At 51.0% G+C, this 20,061-nt stretch overlaps 1 protein-coding gene across 4 annotated transcripts in view; it reads right to left on the bottom strand.

Moving 5' to 3' along the window:
* Nucleotides 1–18,793, bottom strand: part of NCK2 (NCK adaptor protein 2) — a 100,711-nt gene extending 81,918 nt beyond the window's left edge. For 3 of the 4 annotated variants that reach the window (XM_089922549.1, XM_089922550.1, XM_089922548.1), the window contains exon 1: nucleotides 13,864–18,793. The gene's annotated coding sequence lies outside the window, so the exon portion shown is untranslated. The remainder of the gene's footprint in view (nucleotides 1–13,863) is intronic. The other variant, XM_089922547.1, reaches the window with a different exon arrangement.
* Nucleotides 18,794–20,061: the final 1,268 nt, after the last annotated feature.

Here is a 20,061-nt window from a genome sequence, read left to right on the forward strand (position 1 = left end):
TATGCTTTATTATTTCAAGAAAGGTAAAAACACAACTGAAATGTATAGAAAGATTTGTGCAGTGTATGGAGAAGGTGCTGTAACTGATCAAACGTGTCAAAAGTGGTTTGCAAAGTTTCGTGCTGGAGATTCCTTGCTGGACGATGCTCCATGGTCGGGTAGACCAACTGAGGTTGACAGCAATCAAATCGAGACATTAATTGAGAACAATCGATGTTATACCACGCGGGAGATAGCCGACATACTCAACATATCCTGACCAAGTGCTGAAAATCATTTGCACCAGGTTTGGTTGTGAGTCACTTTAATGTTTGGGTTCCACGTAAGCTAAGCGGAAAAAATCCTTCTTGATCGTATTTCCGCATGCGATTCTCTACTTAAACGTTCTGTTTTTAGAACAAATTGTGACAGGCGATGAAAACTGGATACTGTATAATAATGTGGAATGGAAGAGATCGTGGGGCAAGCGAAATGAACCACCAACCACAGCAAAAGCCGGTCTTCCTCCAAAGAAGGTGGTGTTGTGTCTGTGGTGGCGTTGGAAGGGGGTCCTCTATTATGAGCTCCTTCCAGAAAGCCAAACGGTTCATTCCAACAAGGACTGCTCCCAGTTAGACCAACTGAAAGCAGCACTCGACGAAAAGCGTCCAGAATTAGTCAACAGAAGACGCATAATCTTCCATCGGGATAACGCAAGACCGCACGTTTCTTTGATGACCGGCCAAAACCACTACAGCTTGGCTGGGAAGTTCTGATTCATCCACCGTATTCACCAGACATTGCACCTTCGGATTTCCATTGATTTAAGTCTTAACAAAATTCTCTTAATGGAAAAAAATTCAATTCCCTGGAAGACTTGTAAAAGGCACCTGGAACAGTTCTTTGCTCAAAAAGGTAAAAAGTTTGGGGAAGATGGAATTACGATGTTGCCTGAAATATGGCAGAAGGCAGTGGAACGACAAAAGGGGGAATGCATTGTTCAATAAAGTTCTTGGTGAAAATGAAAAATGTGTCTTTTATTTTTACCTAAAAAAACCGGAGGCACTTTTTGGCCCATCCAATAGGATAATAGTAGCAAGGCATCTGGGTCAACTTCCTACTTTGTGCAATTTGGTTAAGATGTGAGGGAGCTGGATGAAGGGTATACAGGAATTCTTTGCACTATTTTTTGCAACATTTTGTAAGCCAAAATGTATTTCAAAAGTAGAAGTAAAAAAAATTAATTTTAAGTGTGATGAAATAGCATACTGCAACGGGTGGCAGTGGGCGCAGGTGCTCACAGGCTGGTGAAGAAAGTACAGAGCCACACGGCTCCACGGGGAATGCGGGTAGGACGTATCAAAATGGACCGAAAGGACACGGCCGGAATGCCATCAGTAGGCAAACAGTTTAATAAGTAGCACCATACTGAAGTGCCATCCACCTGCAAAACAGGATGAATGTCTCTAAGTTCTAAATAGGCAAGACTTCCAACATACATACTTAACTCAGAAAAGTAAGGTAAGGACATTTTGGGTTCTTCTCCGCAAATGTATTTACCCACGAAGAATCTTAACTACCACTTTGCTGCCCAGTTAAGCTGACTCTAATTACAGACCCGCAGTTTACCCTCCTGCTGAGATGCATCACCCGAGTGAACTTAACTATGTACCAGGAACCTTGGTGGGTTCACCACAGGCTTCTCCATCTAAATAATACATAAAAACATGTTTTTAACCCAAGCTACGCAGATCTTTGGGGAACCTCACTAGCCCCTTGTGACAACATGAAGATGAAAGCGTTCCACGCTTCATCCATTTCTTCTCTCCAAATCAGTCCCCAAACTCTAAGGCTACTTTTTATTAAATCGAAATGCAATTCACAGACCATAAAAATTCACAAACTAAAGTGTACAATTCAGTGGTTTTACTTATTTTAAAAAATAAGTAAAGGAGAGGTGTCTTCATATTATAAGAAGAAAGAGGCAGAAAGCCAGAAGAAAACAAACGGCTTGAGTAACCTAGTACTTAGCTATTTCCAGAACATTCTGGATGTACACACAAGAAACCGTGGCCTTGGCCCTGCTGAGGCACCATCTGGATGCCTGAGACAGAAGGGAGGCTTCCCTTGATGTTAGGTTTCAGCTGCCTTTTAAAAAAAAAAAACCATGCATTAAAATTTAAAAAAAATTTTTTTCGACAAAATGATAATAGTCGACAGAAGAAAACAAAACTTAACAACAAGCTACCTTTACCTCCTACACCTTTCACAGAATATCAAAACCCCACAGACAGTTATGTTCAAACACGCATCTTCGGGAAGTAGGAGATAATTTAATCCTGGCTCTGAAATAGACGGATCACCACGGTAAATTAATGAAAATGGAGTTGCAATTTTGTTCTCCTAGGAAATGACTTGAATCGGATTAATACAGCTAGTCATCCTGCAGTCAGACCTTACTTACGGGGATGAAACTGCTTGGAAATCCGCAGTCAGCGTCAGAACCTTTAACAAGTTATGAAACCATAAACCCATGAGTCCATGCTGCATCACTGACAGAGTTCTTCAGTGTCAGATTTCTGAGCTGGTTTTCTTTTCTAGAAACATCCAGTTTCTATGGGAAGGCAGACACCAATAGGATTTCCCAGTTTAAGGCCTTTTGCTTTGTTTTAACTGATTATGGTTACCAAAGGCTTGGTACCCACCCCTAAGCCCGACCATGGGAGACTCGCAATGAATCCATGACGTCTTCCTTTACTGTTATGAGGAGCTTTGTCCACCGCTGGGCAGGGATCCCACAAGGCCAGGACCGTGACCCCCATCAATCCTGAAGCCCGAGGGGCTGTCTGGAACGTGGTCCCCCCATACCTGCGCAGGAGTGCTTAAGAACTTCATCCCACCTGCCCCCATCAGAAGGCCACCTGCCGCTAGGGGTGCCCTCTTCTCCTCCTTGGAAAGACGTGGAAACCACTTTGCCCTCACAGGGCACTACTCCCTGCCCTAGACCCTGCGTTCAACACCCACCACCCAAAAACAACACACACCGTTTATTTCTGTGCTAAATAAGTTAAAAAATCAACCAAGGCTTCAGACCCCTGTTAACACTTAGGGGCTGCCCCCAAAGCTAGTATAAACGCTGAAATAGGGGTGAGTCCTTCCAAAGGTTCTCAGTGTCCAAGGGAAGGGGCCTGTAAGTCAATGTCAACTCTTCCTGAGAGGGGATGGGGGGAGGCAGGGGAAACACTGAACAAAAAAGGTTGGTGGCATAAGATGCCAGTCAAAGGCCTAAAAAGGATAATAAATGTTATGTCTTGGGGCCGGGAATCTAAAATCAAAAGGGATTTCGGTGACTTGATCTATTTCTGCAGGACCACCCTTGTAACCATCACAGGACACTTTCACCCCCACGAGTGCCATCCAAGCAGCCCCAAGAGTCAAAGTTCACAGGAAAACGTTGAACAAAATGATCCTATTAACCCAGCTCCCCAGGGCTGACGACATGTGAGCTGTCACCTTAGTGTCTGACTTTCCCATGACACCTCTTCCGTTCCACGGGATCAACCCGTACTGCGCTCACTTGTGTCACAGAGACGTGATCAGTGTGTGTCCAGCTGGCTGAACTGACCCGGTGGAGGCTGGGCGGTACCGGGGAGGGGAAGAGCGGTGACGCAGGACCTTAGGGAAGGACACCACATCACCTGTCTCCTGCATCACCACAGGCAAGAGGGATGCTGAGATCCAAGGCCAGCAAGCCCATCACAGCACCAGACACGACCACCTCCAACACCTGCTTCCGACGCCCCGCGATCACACTCCGGGCCCCCCTCTGCTAATGCTCGAGGGCAACCAGGGCCCTCGCCGACACCCCTCAGGTGTCCCGACATGAGAAAAGGAGCGAGCTCCACATCCACGTCACCTTAAACCACAACGAGATGGAATGAATCACTCACCCCTCTTAGTTGAAACTGAGGATCTCATAAGACACTGAAGGGCGGCACGGAAAGTACAGAGATGGGAGAAGTTCCCCCAGAGGAAGGGGGAATGTCATCAATGACAAGAGAACTTCCTAAGAGCAGCAGAGCCGCCCACTGCCCACTGGTCACCTACACTCACATGTGCCTTTGAACGAACGTCTTTCACAAGTGGGTAGCGCGCCAGGACCCGCTGTGAAGCTGCAGTGTCACCGGAGTCACAATTTCAACTTCAAGCACTTTAAACCGTCCCGCTGGTGGGTGTTCCGCGTGCCTGCACCGAACAAGAAATCCCATCTTCCCGAGACCCGCCATAAAGCAGAATCTGCTTCCTCCAAAATACTTGGTCACACACAGGATTTTTACGCCAGAGTAAAGGAAATGGCTCTTTCTGGTGCTGGGTTCTCCCTCCCCACAAGCCGGCAAAGCACAAGTCGTTGATGTTCTCCTGTCTTTTCATTGTAAATGGTTTACGTTTTCCTATAGCCTTAGAGGTAAAAATCTAGTTTTACTGGAAAAGAAGGGAGAAAAGGGAGGAAAAAGAAGAGAGGGAGGGAGGGAAGGAGGGAGGGAAGGAGGCGACCCAAGCTCTCAAGGCCCCTTGGAACCAGGCAGGGTTTCTGACCAGACGCACGGACACGGACACGGGGCCTGATGCTTCTTGGCTGGAGGGCTGCCCCATGCACTGCAGAAGCTGAGCGGCTCCCCAACCCTCCCTCGAGCTGTGATGATCGAAAACACCCCCAGACATCTGAGGCGATGCCGCCCGTCCCCTGGGGATGAAATCACCGGGCTGAGAACCGCTGAACTAGAATACATGTAAATTAAACAGGCCAGGTTTGGGTTTTTTTTAAAACAGCAAAAATAAGACAGAAATATTCACGCATTTTCTAACTATTTTGGAATAGGATTAGAATATTTAGGCGGCAGTCGCCTTAATTATCCCTTCCAAAATAACCGAATAAGTAGGCACACACGGTTTAACTCAATGTCATGATTAAGATACAACTTGCCCCATCATTAGAAGACAACCCTTCAAACTCTAGTTTGGGGTAAGTGTATAGCCTATGCTACTGTTTATTTAAGAAAACATCAAGTATTAAAAACAAATATCTAGGGCTTCCCTGGTGGCACAGTGGTTGAGAGTCCGCCTGCCGATGCAGGGGACACGGGTTTGTGCCCCCGTCCGAGAAGATCCCACATGCCGCGGAGTGGCTGGGCCCGTGAGCCATGGCCGCTGAGCCTGCGCGTCCGGAGCCTGTGCTCCGCAACGGGAGAGGCCACAGCAGTGAGAGGCCCTCGTACCACAAAAAAAAAAAATCTAACTTATGAAGACATGTATGTGCTTGCATTAGAAAACAATAAATACAAGGGGGAAAAGAAAAATCATCTGTTTAAAAATAGCGATGGAAGGAGAGAAGAGAGAAACACAAAGCAAACCTCTCTGAGGACATTCTTTTGGCTCTGGACCATGTAAACGGTTTACAGAATTATAAACCAGTATTAATTTTTTAAGTCCTAAAAATCAAAAGCAGAATGGAAACAAATTAACCAAATTATATATTGAGGTGGTGGCATTAACACAGAGGGAAAATACTCTGAAAGACTTTGAAGCTCAGTCATTTGACTACATTTTCCTAGTGGGATAAATGGTGAGGACAAAACATCTTCAGCTGTTTTCAGGACTCACGGTGTTGGCAAAAGTATTGGTGGAGATATCCTAAACCTTTCTATGGTTTGTGTATAAATAAAGTAGGATAATCAAGCGAATAAGTGATTACGTTCATGTTCTTAGGGACAAAAATTTTCGGCCTAAGAGAAAAGAGATACAAATATAAAATCAAAGAAGTAAAATACCTTGTAATTCTAATTTTGAATTAAAAATCATGTAAATTTACAACAGATTATGTTAAAAAAAAATAGATCAAAACAATACCACCTTTGTCCACTGAAAAGCCCCAAACACAATGGCCAACCAGGGAGCACTGAGCATCCCTGACTCCCAAACTGTGGTCCCCAAATTCCATCTCCTACTGAAGGGAGCCCGGCCAGGGGCAGACACTGGCCTAAGGAGCCTGAAGCCCCACAGGTCCTCACCAACCACCCCCAGGGAGCCGGCAATGGCCGCAGCTGGGCCTCCCCACAGCAGCACGGATGTCAGCTGCAAGCGACGGAAACACTTGAGAAACACCAGAAATCACGAGCTCCTGATTTCTCTGAAACCAGACAAAAACCTCACTAGTGGCTTATGAGGATGCTGGGGAAGCAGCACTATTTCTTCTGAAAACTGCCAAGTAAAGCACTGATCTCCCAGCATAACTGGGCCTTGGACACAGCTGCGGGCTCTCCTCGCTGGGCTGGTACGTGTGGAAGAGCAGCCGGGGCCAAGGGCCAGCATCCCTCTGGAATGATGAATCACCGACCATGGCCACAACCTCCACGCCTCCCGTGTCCCCCTGATACCAAGCAGGACCCTGTGGGGCTCCTGGGCACAGAAACCTTTCTGCCTTCCCCACTTCCTGATTACAGGAAACAGGCTTCATTCAGCCTCCAGAACCTTCCCTGAGTTCCAATGGGCAGATTCAAGCAGTTGGTAAATAGGGAAGGGAGGGGATGCAGAGACCAGGGAGAAACAGTCGAGAGAAACAATAGTGCAGCCTTGGAGCAGGGTCCTGGTTCCCCTCAAGGGATGCACACGACAATATCTTTGAGCTGTTTTGCAGGTACTGAAACCCCCTCCAGGTGGGAGAAGTTAACTGTCTGCTGCTCACAAGCACGGAGACCCCAGACCGGTTGGAACCAGAAGGTTGATGATGCCAACTCCCGATGACCTCACCACCAGCCAATCAGAAGAGTGTCCACGAGCTGACCACGCCCTCTTTGAACCATTACTATGAAACTCCTCATTACCCCCTCCAGGTTGGGACACACAGTCTTGAGGGCATTAGCCCGCTGTGGCCCCCTTTGCCTGGCAAAGCAATAAAGCTCTTCTACTTCACTCAAAACTGTCTCCGAGATTTAATTCAGTGTCAGGATCCAGAGGCCGGATTCGGCTTCACCCTGACAGAAGCATGCATGGCACCCTGGAGTCATCTTGCCAGAAAACCAGACCAGAATCAGCTTTCCATCTGGCCAGCGGTTTACAGGACACACGAGGACACAGATGAATGCTTAACGGGGGTCTAGTTAGCAAACCGCAGCAGTGGGAAACCCAAACTGGGGACAAAAGACCCGGTTCCTGCAACCCGTCAATCCACAGTGGGGAAAACATGATTCCACTGCAGTGTATGGACCTTATTTGGATCTTGCTTTGAACAAGCAATTTTTCAATAAAATGTTTGAGAGAGCTGGGAAATTTGAACACTGGCTGCCTATTCGGTTCAGTTTATTAATTAACAAAAATTAATAAGGAATTTTTGTTACTGGAATATTTCCTATGATATTTTCAGATGAAAGGATATCTGGGATTTGCTTTAAAAATAAATTGTTGGAGAGGGTGGCAGTTTAGATAAACAAGACTGGCCATTAACTGGTAAGTCCTGAAGCTGACATATGCATGATTCATTCTTTGATTACACCTTATGAAAACTACACTGAATTGATTACGCTGTTAACTAAGAAGTCCCATCTTACAACAGGACAGCATCAGAAGATATGAGAGCTTGAAGGGCCTTTAGAAAACTCTAGGCTCCAGACTGCTTTCTACACACGAAGGCCAGCGAAGCAGCTCCAGGGCAGAGAGCTGTTACCCGCGAGGCCACGAACGGCACCTCCTGTCTCTCCAGTTATCAAGGCCTGACCGGGTAGAGGAGGTGGGGGAGGCCACAGAGGAATCGCTACAGAGCCTCGTGCACACTGCACGAGCCTGCGGTTTACAATCAACTGCTAAGACACTAAGGCCGTTCCTGTTGCTTCTGAACATACTTCCAAAAAAAAATTTAAAAAGGTTTTTAGCAGGTTGAACTCCCCCCTGCTACCCGCCCGAAATGAAATCCGTTCATTCGATAGTCTCACCTATGCAAAGGCTGCATATACAACAGATATTAAAACATTTAGTGTTGGGCTTCCCTGGTGGCGCAGTGGTTAAGAATCCACCTGCCAATGCTGGGGACACGGGTTCGAGCCCTGGTCCAGGAAGATCCCACAGGCCGCGGAGCAACGAAGCCTGCGTGACACAACTACTGAGCCCGCATGCCACAACTACTGAAGCCCACGCACCTAGAGCCCGTGTTCCGCAATAAGAGAAGCCACTGCAATGAGAAGCCCGCGCACGGCAACCAAGAGTAGCCTCCGCTGGCCGCAACTAGAGAAAGCCTGCGTGCAGCAACAAAGACCCAATGCAGCCAAAAAAAAAAAAAAAAAATGTAGTGTCCTACGAAAACACGATGACTAATAGCAGCTGTGTCTTTTTCACACCGATCAGACTGCACACTCCTCCCGGCTCACGGGCGACAGGAAGGGTGTGAGGCCCTGATACATCTGAATTATAAAATAATAGAAATGAAAACCTGCATCACGTCCTTCCTTACAGAGGTCACGGTGACCAGTTCTAGTATAAAGTGAGCCAATTAGAAATGCTCCTTCCTCTAGAAAAGGTGACCACATAAAACAAAGGAACACATCGGAGTGCTGTATAAACATAAACTACACACATAAACATACAAGAGTAAGGACATCCCAGGGACGGTGAATCGAATCACTGCTGGAAGCGCTGGCTGGTGAGGACGGTGAGAGGGAGAACGTGCATTCCCTGAACCCACACCCCATACACCCTCGGCCCCTGCCGGCCCCAAAGGACAGTCATCCTGAAATCCGCATAGCTCACTAGTCTTCTGGGGTGAAGAGGCAGAGATGAGAGCGCGGGAGGTTAAAGGGGGGCAGAGGAAACATGACCAAGTCCTTAAATTGACATCCGTACCCAGGCTCCTCCAGGTGAAATCCACATTCTCTTACAAATTACTAGAAATTAAACCCTAAAGGGAAGGATTAAAGCTCTTCCGCTCTAAGCACTTCATTTAACAAAGGAGAAAAGGCAGGTGCAGGACGGGTGAGCCCCAGGCCACAGGGTTTCGGGGCGGCTCACAGTATCAGGAGCCTTCGGTTACGCTGGTCCGGGGTATTTCCAGAGCCCCAAAGCGTCCTGAGCTGGAAGGGCAGCACCCCCGCAGTGTCCTCCAACTCCTGTCAAGTTCCAATGACAAGACAACTGTCCTCGGGGTTTGTGTGCTGATGTCAAAGGGGGGTCGTCGGGTTCTGGCTGATTCTTTATGAACCCCTGGGGGCGAAAGCTCTCCTCGCCGGCCACACGGGAGTGGACTAGCCAGCCAGACCCCTCCTGGGCCACAACTCAGAGGCCAAAGCTGAAGAGGCGAACACTCCACCCACGTCCTGACCGTGCACACCAGCTGGCGGTGAGAGGCCCACCTGAACAGGGGACTCCCTCCCCCAGGTGCTCAGAGAACAGGGGCACCTTCAGCCCACCCGGCGCCCAGCTGTTCGCCTGAAAGTGAGGACAGGCTGGGGGCAGCAAGACCCTCCCACGAGTGGTGAGACACTCCATGCAGCCTCGCCTGGAACCGGAGTCTCTACCGGGCTCCCCTGGGATGGGGGGCGTGGCTCGCGAGGAGGGGCTGGTGGAGGTTCACGGGGGCTCCCAGGCCCCCTGCCCAGGGATCCACTTTCCAGCGGGCCACGTCACCCGCGCCAGGCCCAGAGCCTCACCCCCTGCCAGCCAAGGGGCCTGAGAGGCAGAGCCCAGCATTACCACCTTGAGTCAACTGTGCGAGAGCCACTAAAAATAGGAGATAAGCGATTACACAGGGGGCAGGAAGGGAGGAGACGAGAGTCTGCAATCATAATCGCATCAAAAGCGCCGTTTCCTAATGGCTACTTTTACATGTAAGATGCGTGCAGGCCCTCCTGGGGGCTCCGAGGAAAGAGAAATGGGGTACCGCATATTTAGCTCACAAATCAACTCTTAATCCCTCCCATCATACAAACAGGGGATAACATTTCACACGGCAAAAGCAATGAACACTGAGGTGTTTGAAGATGGGCCACTTCTGTTCTTTTGCGTTCAGTGGATGCCTGAGGACACCAGGATGTTAGACTCCAAGGCAGACACCCCCCATCAAAGCAGGGAGAAGGCAGAGCCGACATCCAAGTGTACAAGGTCAGCTAATGCTACCAACGCCCCGGCTGTTCTTCCTTATCTGGTGGCTCCACCTGCGCGCCGGGACCAGTGGGCCAGCGGCAGTATCACCTGGGAGCTTCTTAGAAATGCAAATTACTGGGGCCCACTCCAGACTCCTGAGGCAGGAACTGGGCACGGGTCGGGTGGGGGTAGCATTCTGTGTCTTAAAAAGCCATCTGGTTAATCTGGAACAAGTTCAAGTTTGAGAACCAGGAAACACAGGGCCGGATCCTCAGAAGAGGCCGTGATGGGCAATAATGCTTTACCGGGTGTTTTTCAGACCTTTATATTGGCAATATTATTAGGATGGTACCTGGCAAGAGAATCAACTTCATCAGAAAGACTCAGAGAAACTTCTTCACTGGGAAAGAACTCTCTTATTTGGATCAAAAGAAGTCGGTTAATTTTTTTCTCATTGAAAGAAGTTACTAAACACCCGGGTTCAAGTTCACCCTCGGCCTGGTCATCACCCCACGGGAGGGTCCCGGTCAATCAGCTGAGGAAGGAGGACAAGTTCAGGCCCTGGACTGGCCCAAGCACTGGAGACTGGAGGCCTGGGGGAGGGGAGACTGGCAGAGAATGTGCATTAAGCAGATCACGGTCATCATACATTTTCAATAGGAATTTGTCTGTAGCCATTTAGAATTCTGGAAAGATGAAATGCAACTCCGATACACTTTTAAGAACTGAAACCAGTAAGTGAGAGCTCTGTGGTCCTCTCTAGTCATCCTGCGTCAAAACACACAGAATTAGCACAGGCGGCTTTTGTCTTAAGGCACAGGGAACGGAATGGCAATGGTTTATAACTGACTTAAGCTCTCCTAGAATGAAGAAAAGGAAAGAAGAGAACAAGGGGGGGAAGTATGCATTTTATGGATGTAGAACACTGGAAGAAAACAAACACCAGAAAGCCCTAGGAGAAGGGACACTGGGGGAAGGTCAGTCAGTTCTGCAATGGTAAACAGAAGAGTCTTACATGCCCTATGCGAACTGTGATAGGTGGTACAGCTACATATACATACGTAAATGTTTAAAGATACAGTATTCCTATGATTGGGCTGGCCAAAAAGTTTGTTCGGTTTGGAGTGACCGAAAGACACATTTTTCATTTTCACCGAGAATTTTATCGAACCATGTATTCGCTAGCTGAACGAACTTTTTGGCCAGTCCAATATCTGACAAGAGATGAGGACAAAAGCAACAGTAGTTGCAGAACGACTATCCCTGTTAAGAAGAACAGTTAATCTGGGGAGACAGACAGCACTCACGGGGCTGCCAGGGGCCGGCAGGTGCCAGGTCCTTTACAGGGTTAACTTTCACGGCCCTGAGTGGAGGGAACCCCCAGGCATCTCGGGCCCAGAGAGGGGCGGGCACAGCGCCGAGGGGAGGCGAAGGCCAACCCCAAGGTGGGGAGGCCAGGCCCCCAGTCACAGGCCTTCCGGGGCCAGCCCAGGGGCACCGGGGCGGCCGGGACGAGGGGGGTGCCGGGCACCAGGCCCTGCACCCAGCTCGCGCTCAGGTGGCGGTGACTGTGTAGTTACGGACTCAGGATAAGCGCTCTGTCCTATGTGTTCGGTATCACAGGCATCTGTCTACACGCTTCCTCCCCCCCCACATCGGGTGCTGAGATGTCTGCAATTTGCTGGTCCGTCCAGCACCCTAGTCACGCTGCCCTCCACAGGAGAGTGGATCCATCAAAGGCTGGATGAGTGGATGAATTAACTGGTAGAGAAACGGAAGGCGGAAGGGACATGAGAATAACGCTGGTGAGGCAGGAGGTAAAGGAGAAATGCGACAGCCACACGTACGTAGATGAAAAGACGCGAAGAAAAAAGAGGTGAAAGATGCTCAGTGCCGGGGAAGGCGGTCTGGGTTGAATCGTTTGCCTCTCCCTCGGGTATCTTTCGGGAATGGACCTATCTCACCACCAGCAGCTATGAGCAGGGGCTCGCTGGAGCACACCAGCGAGAACAGACAGACACAGCAGGTCCCGGGAAGTAAGCCCCCTGCCCCGACCTCCTGCCAAGCCCCAAGGCAAATGGCACCTCGGGGCAGGGGAGGGGAGGGTTCCAGGCTGGGGACACTGGAATGACACCAGCCAGTCAGAGGAGCTCAGGCGGCTTCCAGGCCCCCGGAGCTGTTGTAAATCTGACATTTCCCATATGCCCAGGGCAGGAAAACCCACTGGGTCCATGAAGAGTGTGAGAATAACCAGAGTCCAGCTTTCCACCGGCTGTCTTTTGATTGAGTCCCTTTTATCTTTTTGGATAATAGGAATTACACCCCCATGACCATACCTCGACTACTCTCTCCTAGGACATCTCAAGGGAAGGAACCTTCCCACCAGGCCCCTCGGTGGAGGGGGCAAAGGATGGTCCCAGTTCTTTTCCCATCTGTCTATAAACACTACAGCCACCTCGGGCTCCAGCTGCCCAAGTGCACCCACGGTTTCCTAACTTCACCCACATCTCCACGCAACCAGCATCACAGGACGAACGACTTGTGTGTATCCTAGGAGCACTGAAATGGGAAATGTCAGAAAGGCTAGTGGCCTGAGGTCACTCCCCTGCTGGCTACTCGGGGCACTGACCAGTGGCTGGACCTCAGGCCCGGAGCAGGGAGCAGACGTGCCCTCCCCAGGCCAAGCCTTTCATGCCTTTGTTCCCAATTGTGATGGCGCTACGGTTTCCACGAGGTGAAGCGAGAACCTTTCAATGGCAAGTTACAGAAACAGACTCACAGACATAGAGAGCAGACTTGTGGCTGCCAAGGGAGAGGAGGGGTGTGGAGGGATGGAGTGGGAGGCTGTGGTTAGTAGGTGCAAACTATTACATACAGGATGGATGAACAACAAGGTCTTCCTGTAGAGCACAGGGAACTCTATTCAATTTCCTGGGATAAATCATAATGGAAAACGATATGAAAAAAGAATACATGTGTATAAGTGAATCACTTTGCTGTACAGCAGAAATGAACACAGCACTGTAGATCTACTCTACTTCAATAAAAAATAAATTTAAAAAAGCAAGTGTTTATTACAGCCTGACCCACAGATGTGCTCAATTTAAATGTGATTATTATTTTTATTATAGGAATGAGTCAGTGCATTTATGCTCACCTATGTTGTAAAAACCCACAAACCTCTTCACACTGCATAGCCCTGGACCCTTCCCCACTGGGACGCGGGGAGAACGACATATATTCCTTTGCACTCAGCACAGTGTCTGGTTCACAGTAGAAACACCAAGTGTTTCTTGGGTTTAACGTGTCCCTTCGCCTCAGTAAAAGCAGCACCAACACTTACGGGCCTGAACAGGCTCTTTTAAACACCTTGCTACGGGAGAGAATTCACCCCTAACCCCTCCTCCCCCTTCCCCTACCCCCCAGCTCAAGCAGCAGGTGGCAATGCTTCTCCCTGGGCACACCACTGGAGTGGGAAGAAAGATGGCAAATTTCTGTTCAAAATAACGTAGTAAACACTTTCCTGAATAAAAATGGATTACATCACTGCCAAATGCCATACGCTGGGCTGCGGCATGGAGGCAGCATCCGACAGAAGGGACCTGCCCCTTAGCGGAAGCGGGTCCAGATAATTACACGGTGACCCTAAAATGCATCGCAGGGAAAGGGCATTTCATTTTGTCCTGCAAATCCCCAATTCATTCAGATTTCTGACTGTCCCAAGCAATAACATAAAGAAAGAACACAAATGACTCCTACTTTGAGGAAGGAAGGTCCTTGTCACCCGTCCCCGGGGCCTCTGCATGAATCCCCACCACACACTCAGGGAACGGGCTGCCTTGCTGTCTTCACTCTCCAAGAGCTGAACTTTTCCATTTTGAATCTCTTACCAGAGACAAATGTAACCTGGACACATTTATACAGGACTACTACTTGGAATGTTCATTGGGTTTCCTCATGCCAACCTGGTTTACAACCCCCAGGGCAGCAAAGTGGAAAAACTACATCCTCCTTCTAAGTAAGGGTTGCCTCCCTAGGAACCCGCCCACTGCGGGAACTGCCACAGGTCAGCACATGCCAATTCAGGTGCAAAGCTGACGGCCAGCAAGAAGGGCCAGCTCGGAGTCACGTCTGCATCAAGCTATTTTATCCTAAAGAGAAAGCATGTTATACGTGAGCTCCATGCAGAGTCCCAGCACATGGGCGCCCTGAATCACTCACTAGCTCTGCCTTTGACCGAAAATTCTATCGGAGGCAACTCCTATCCAGCTGTAGACCAGTTCACATCTCAGTAACATCTAATCAGGAACAAATTAATGCAGAGGCCACTAACCAGGCCTCCATCCTTCCCATCTTCTGGGCTAGGCTCTAAGTCGTTTAAGACTTTTTTTCTCCTCCCTCAGCCCACCTATTTACTTCCTCATTAGCTTATTGGGTTCTTCTTTCAAAATATCTTTGGGTGATCTGCCCTCTTCCCTCATCCCTGGTGTCAACCTTGTCGACAAATATCTCACAGCAGCCGAGCCCATACCTCCAAGAACAAGAAGAGCAGCCAGCATTTCAGGGCTCGCTGCCGGCGGGGCCGTCAGGGGAAAGGGGGAGGAGAAGGAAACACAGAGCACAGTGAGGCCGGCGAGGCTGCATCCACCGCGATGGGAGGGTCCAGCTGAGATGGCAGCCACACCCCGTGCATTTCCGCCTCAAGAGCTAAAGGGGTGCCCTGATGCCTCCCAGGGAGGGGCCGGACTGGCTGAGCCCAGGCAAACCCAGGACCCCGCATACGCTGCCTGCTGCCAGGGCTGAGCCTCGGAGGAGCCGCGAGAGGCCAGGCGCCTGCCCTGTGGGCCGACCTGTGCCAGGAGCAGCTGCGAACATGCATGCGTCCCTCCGCGGCCCCCCAGTGCCCGACGGGGGACCTGCGGGGGTCACAGCGGCCGAGGGAGGGAGTGGCAGGGCCTGCTTCCCACCTCTCCAGGACCCATGTCAGCTGTTCCGTGCAGCAGTATTTTTATTTACAGAAAAGGGATTTATCTACAGCAACTTGGCGCTAGGGTCGCGAATTGCTAAGCGTGTCCTCTTCTAACAGATACGAGGCTGGTCTTCCACCTGCTGTGCTCAGAGCAGTGACGTCTCTGAATTTACCTGTGACACGGCAACTGTACAAGCCCATTCGAGGGACAGGCCAGCACCCAACAGCTGAGCCGGGGTCGGGCCGAGATGGCCATGGAAGAAGGTTGGACGGACGTTCTTTTTTCCCCTCCCAACTGCACCCATCACAGCCGGAGCACAGCAAAGGGAGCCTGGCCCTATGCAACTGGTGTCCTGGCAAGAAGACGCAGACACACAGGGGCTGCCACGTGAGGGATTCGGGAGGCAAGGATGGGCGCCCACGACCCGGGAACCTGAAGCTGGAAGGGGCCAGGAGGGACCGACTCCCTTGCAGGTTACAGAGGGAGTGTCAGCGCCCTGACCTCCGACTTTCAGCCTCCAGAACTGTGAGACAACAGATTTCTGTTGTCTTAAGACACCCAGTTTGTTGCCACAGCCCTAGGAAACCGATACGGTGAGTTTCTGGGAACTCAGGGAAGCCTCCAAGGCCAGACGGTGGCTGTTCTTCCGAAAGGCTCCAGCCTCCACGGCCAACACCCTACAGTTCAGCGAAAACTAAGTGGCACCAAGGAGCCAGACCTGATAAAGAAGCAAATGACTTCCTCTTCGACTTTAATAATTGGGGGGGGGGCTTTTAAAAATGTCTGTAAAGCCATACACAAAACACGAAGGATTCTCTTTTAGAGCTGGATCAAAGAAATTAAAAACACCTGGGATCAGACACGTGCTCTCACATCTCTGGGGAAAGAAATACACCGCGATAATCACTCAACTTGCTGACCACGAAACAACGCTCTTTGAAATTTATAATGCTCTGAAGAAACACCAAAGAAGTGACTTAATCATTTACACAAAATGAAAGCTCTAATAGGGGAGGGTCAAGAAAGTCACCTCCAGGGGATACGTATTGAAAATCAAATACCAACACTGACAAGTCAGTAACGTTATCAGCACCAGCAGCTACTAACCTACATCATCTCATACACACAGCAGACATAAGGCACGTAACACGCGGAACAGTTCACAAGTTGCCAAGCGCTCTGCAGAAGCGATCGGGGTTGAGGCCAACTCCGTGCCCACCATCGGTGCTGAACTGTCATCAGCCAACAGCATCACACGGGACCCTGGGTTCTGCCCCTTCCCACCCGAGCAATCTCCACCCACCTGAGGCGGAAGAGACCCCCACAGGGAGGGGCATGTCCCGGGACGATGCGTATCTTATTTTACCATCTGCCCTCCACCATCCTCGGTAGATAGAAAAGTACCCGCACGTGCCTGCTCATCGGATTGTAATAAGATGTTCCCGTAAAGCACAAACCCAGGCTCTCAGTTTCGAAAGATCTATCACCGTGCCCGGGCGGTTGACCCCTGACATGACCATCGGCGTCTCTGAGCACAGCGTGCCTGGGGCAGGGGCTCACGAGGAGCCGCAGGTGCTGTGGGGATGCCGTCCGTCCTCCTGGATTCGGCACAGCCTCAGCCATTCCGAACAAACCCGCCCGCAAGAAGGGAGTTAGGGAAGCTTCCTCCAGTGAGTGATAAAGTGCAGGCTCCCCGGGGAGTGGGGCTGGGGGCCAACCAGGCTCAGGCAGCTTACAGAGGGCCCTGGACACTTCTAAACAGCACTCAGCACACTCTCACTGCCGCTGCGTGTCCCTTCTAGATCCGTACGTAGTTCAAAGAGAGCCCAACGTGAAGGCTCGCTGCCGCCGCTTTGGTGCAAGTCCAGCGGCAGCCCAGAGCCAGGCTCTCTCCTTCCTGGCCCGCGGCAGGGGAAAGCAGAGCAGATCCCAGGAGGGGAGACAACCGACTCTCAGAGCTCTGCCCTCCCCTAACCCTCACTGGCCGACAAGCTCCAGCAAGGCAGCTTCCCGTCCATCAGTCCGAGGTGCCCAGGAAAGGGCCTGGCCCCAGAGCAGCTCACTGCCTGTATGCTGGCGGGACAGCTGCCCCCACCGACAGATCAGCTGCAAGCGGTGCTAGTAACGACCTGAAATAAAGGGGCAGCGCGCATCTCACCCACGGGCACGTTGCAGCGGGCAGCAGTCACTGCGCCTTCACCCACCAAAACCAGCCAGCCTCACGATCAGGAACGTCAGGGACGCTGCGTCAGCCCGTGTGATCTGAGGTCAGTTCTGGGGACACGCGCTCGGTGCCGCCAGTGCTGGAAAGAAGCATAACTGCCACCCGAACCCCCCGCAGCTGCTGCTTCTCCACGGACAGCTCCGGCCAAATGGTTTCCACGGGCAGGATCCTTAGCAGGACGTGGGGACCCAGAGGCTCGTAGGAGAGAAGTGAAACAGTGAGGCGTATGTATTACAAAGTCGAATGCAATAAAGAGGCTGATGAGAGGGAGAAAAATCTGGAGCAGAACACACAGCCAGCGAGAGACAAAGGTCCCGCGTGGGCAATGAGAAGGGAGGGGCCGGGTTCTCAAGGCTCCGGTGACCACACGCTACCCTAGCCCTGTGGCTGCAGGCTCAGCGCCACTGTCCACTCGCAAAGGGGTCCTGGTGTAGACAAAAATACGATCACCTTGCTCCATTCCATCTGGACAGGTTGTAGGGCACGAGGGAGAAGCAGAATGCGCAGGTGGACATAAGAATTTTAACCCAGAGACCAAATAAAAATACGTGTGTGTGTGTGTGTGTGTGTGTGTGTGCGCGTGTGTGTGTCCTTTAGATGAATTCACACATATGAAGCCAAAGTATGAAAACTTGGTGATGGACATCTACGTGTTTATGACTATCAGGCCCCAACTTATCCCAGATGCTGAGAAGCAAAGGTTTTAATACTGAAAATACCACGTTTAAATCCTTTCAAATATTCTACAATAAAACTCATTACTCTTGATTAATCACGCAATTAGAAAATTTTTTTCAATTAAAAAACATATGCCTAGTTTCTCACGCATCCAAAATATACTTGGTTAAAATGACATCATATCGGGCTTCCCTGGTGGCGCAGCGGTTGGGAGTCCGCCTGCCGATGCAGGGGACACGGGTTCGTGCCCCGGTCCGGGAAGATCCCACATGCCGCGGAGCGGCTGGGCCCGTGAGCCATGGCCGCTGAGCCTGCGCGTCCAGAGCCTGTGCTCCACAACGGAAGAGGCCACAGCAGTGAGAGGCCCGCGTACCGCAAAAACAAACAAACAAAAAACCGCCATATCATGGGAAGAGGCAACAGTAAACAAACAGAAGCAGGAGTGGCTTATGAAAATCAGAGGAGAGCTGAATTAAACAATCGAGGGACAGCAAACACATAAACGCCAGAGAACTCTCAGTGGTAAAGTGTATGCGATGTTACGTAAGCAGGAAGGAGAAGGGAGTCTGATCACACCCGCTTCCCGTGAGCGCTGGTCCCCCAAACTGCTCTTCTCACGTCAGTTCCTCCTTCTCTACAGCTAAGAAAATTAAGCCCATCGTACAGATTTAGGAGCTCCCCAAAATAAACATTCTGCCCGGGATGTGTGTGTGTACACAGGGGTGGGCTATACACCATGGACTCACCAAGAAGTCCAACGCCAAAGCTGATTCGTGGAATAAAATCAGAGTTCCGTCCCCCTTCCTTCTCCTGTGCACCCCTTCCCCCCACCCCAGAGTCGGGGGAGGCTCCCCCCTCCCTCCTGCACCGCAAGCCGAGTCACAGCACACGGCGCACCAGCTGGTCCTCCACGGCGTCCGGACTCGGGGGCCAAAGTCGGGCCCCGGAAACCAAGGTTAGCTGCGATGCTGCACCCTCCCCCTGGCCGGGGGTAGAGGGGGACACTGCCACACTCTGATACGCAAAAGACACTACAACGATTAGATGACAATTGACCTAAGGCAGCCGCTTAATTAAATTACTGCGAAGAGATGAAGAGCCCTGAATGCTGGCCTTTTCAGTGATTCTGATAAACACTAATCATTGTTCATAAAATTACTCTCAGTAATTTCTCAACTTAAGTCTTTTAAAACCAGATTTCTGCATTTAGAAAACTATATATTGTTAGAGCATGTTCGTAAAGCTCTTTCTAAAATAATCTTTATCCCAATTTATGTGCACAACCAGCACGGTGACAAGGGCATCCTTTCCTCCCGTCCAGGCGCAGTGCACGGGGAGGCCAGCTGGGCGTGCAAACCCCACGGGAGGCTGCCCGAGCCCACGCTGCCCCCTGCCCTGGGGCCCTTTTCCCTACGCCCAGCGCGTGGTTATTATGAGGGTGGCTGTCCTGCAGGACACACCCTCTACCCCGTGGGGGATGGTCCCCTGACTGGCCGAGCACCCCACCCGGGAGGTGGGCTTCAGAGCAGAGCCAGTGACAGACACACAACCCTCCCCTCGCGGCTGGCGGAGGCCACTTTCCACCATGCGCTCTGGAAGGGGGACAGAGGGAGGGGCTTCCCAGGCCCCCTACATGCCCCACCCAGCGCCGCCAACATCCCTTGACAAGACACCTGCCCTAGTGACAACTTCCTCTCTTGCTCAGGGAGCTGGAGAGGGCGTGTGTCACCTCCCCAGGCCCACTGGAGAAGACAGAGGCACATGTGGTGACAGAAGCTGGGAGCCACGCCAAGTCTAGCCTGAAACGAGACAGCCTCCCACAGTCAGAGGGAAGCTAGGCGGATGGACACAGAAAGCCCTCTGCCCTGGCCCGACCCTCCTGAGCCATCACCCCAACAAGCTTCTCTTCCGGTGAGAGCCAGGAGGGCGCAGCATCCTCTAGATGCCTGGGGCTGTTTCCTGCTTGTCGCTGGTGAACCGTCTGCACCAGGGCTTCAAAGAGAGGCCTGTCCCTCCACCCACCACGTGACATGCCAGGGGAACCGCAGGCCCCCGAGGCCTCACACTCAGCACCTGGATGAGAAA

Source organism: Delphinapterus leucas, chromosome 13, assembly GCF_059928025.1.
Source record: "Delphinapterus leucas isolate spDelLeu-1000000601 "Yukka" chromosome 13, BTC_Dleu_Yukka2, whole genome shotgun sequence".
Classification (NCBI taxonomy): domain Eukaryota; kingdom Metazoa; phylum Chordata; class Mammalia; order Artiodactyla; family Monodontidae; genus Delphinapterus; species Delphinapterus leucas.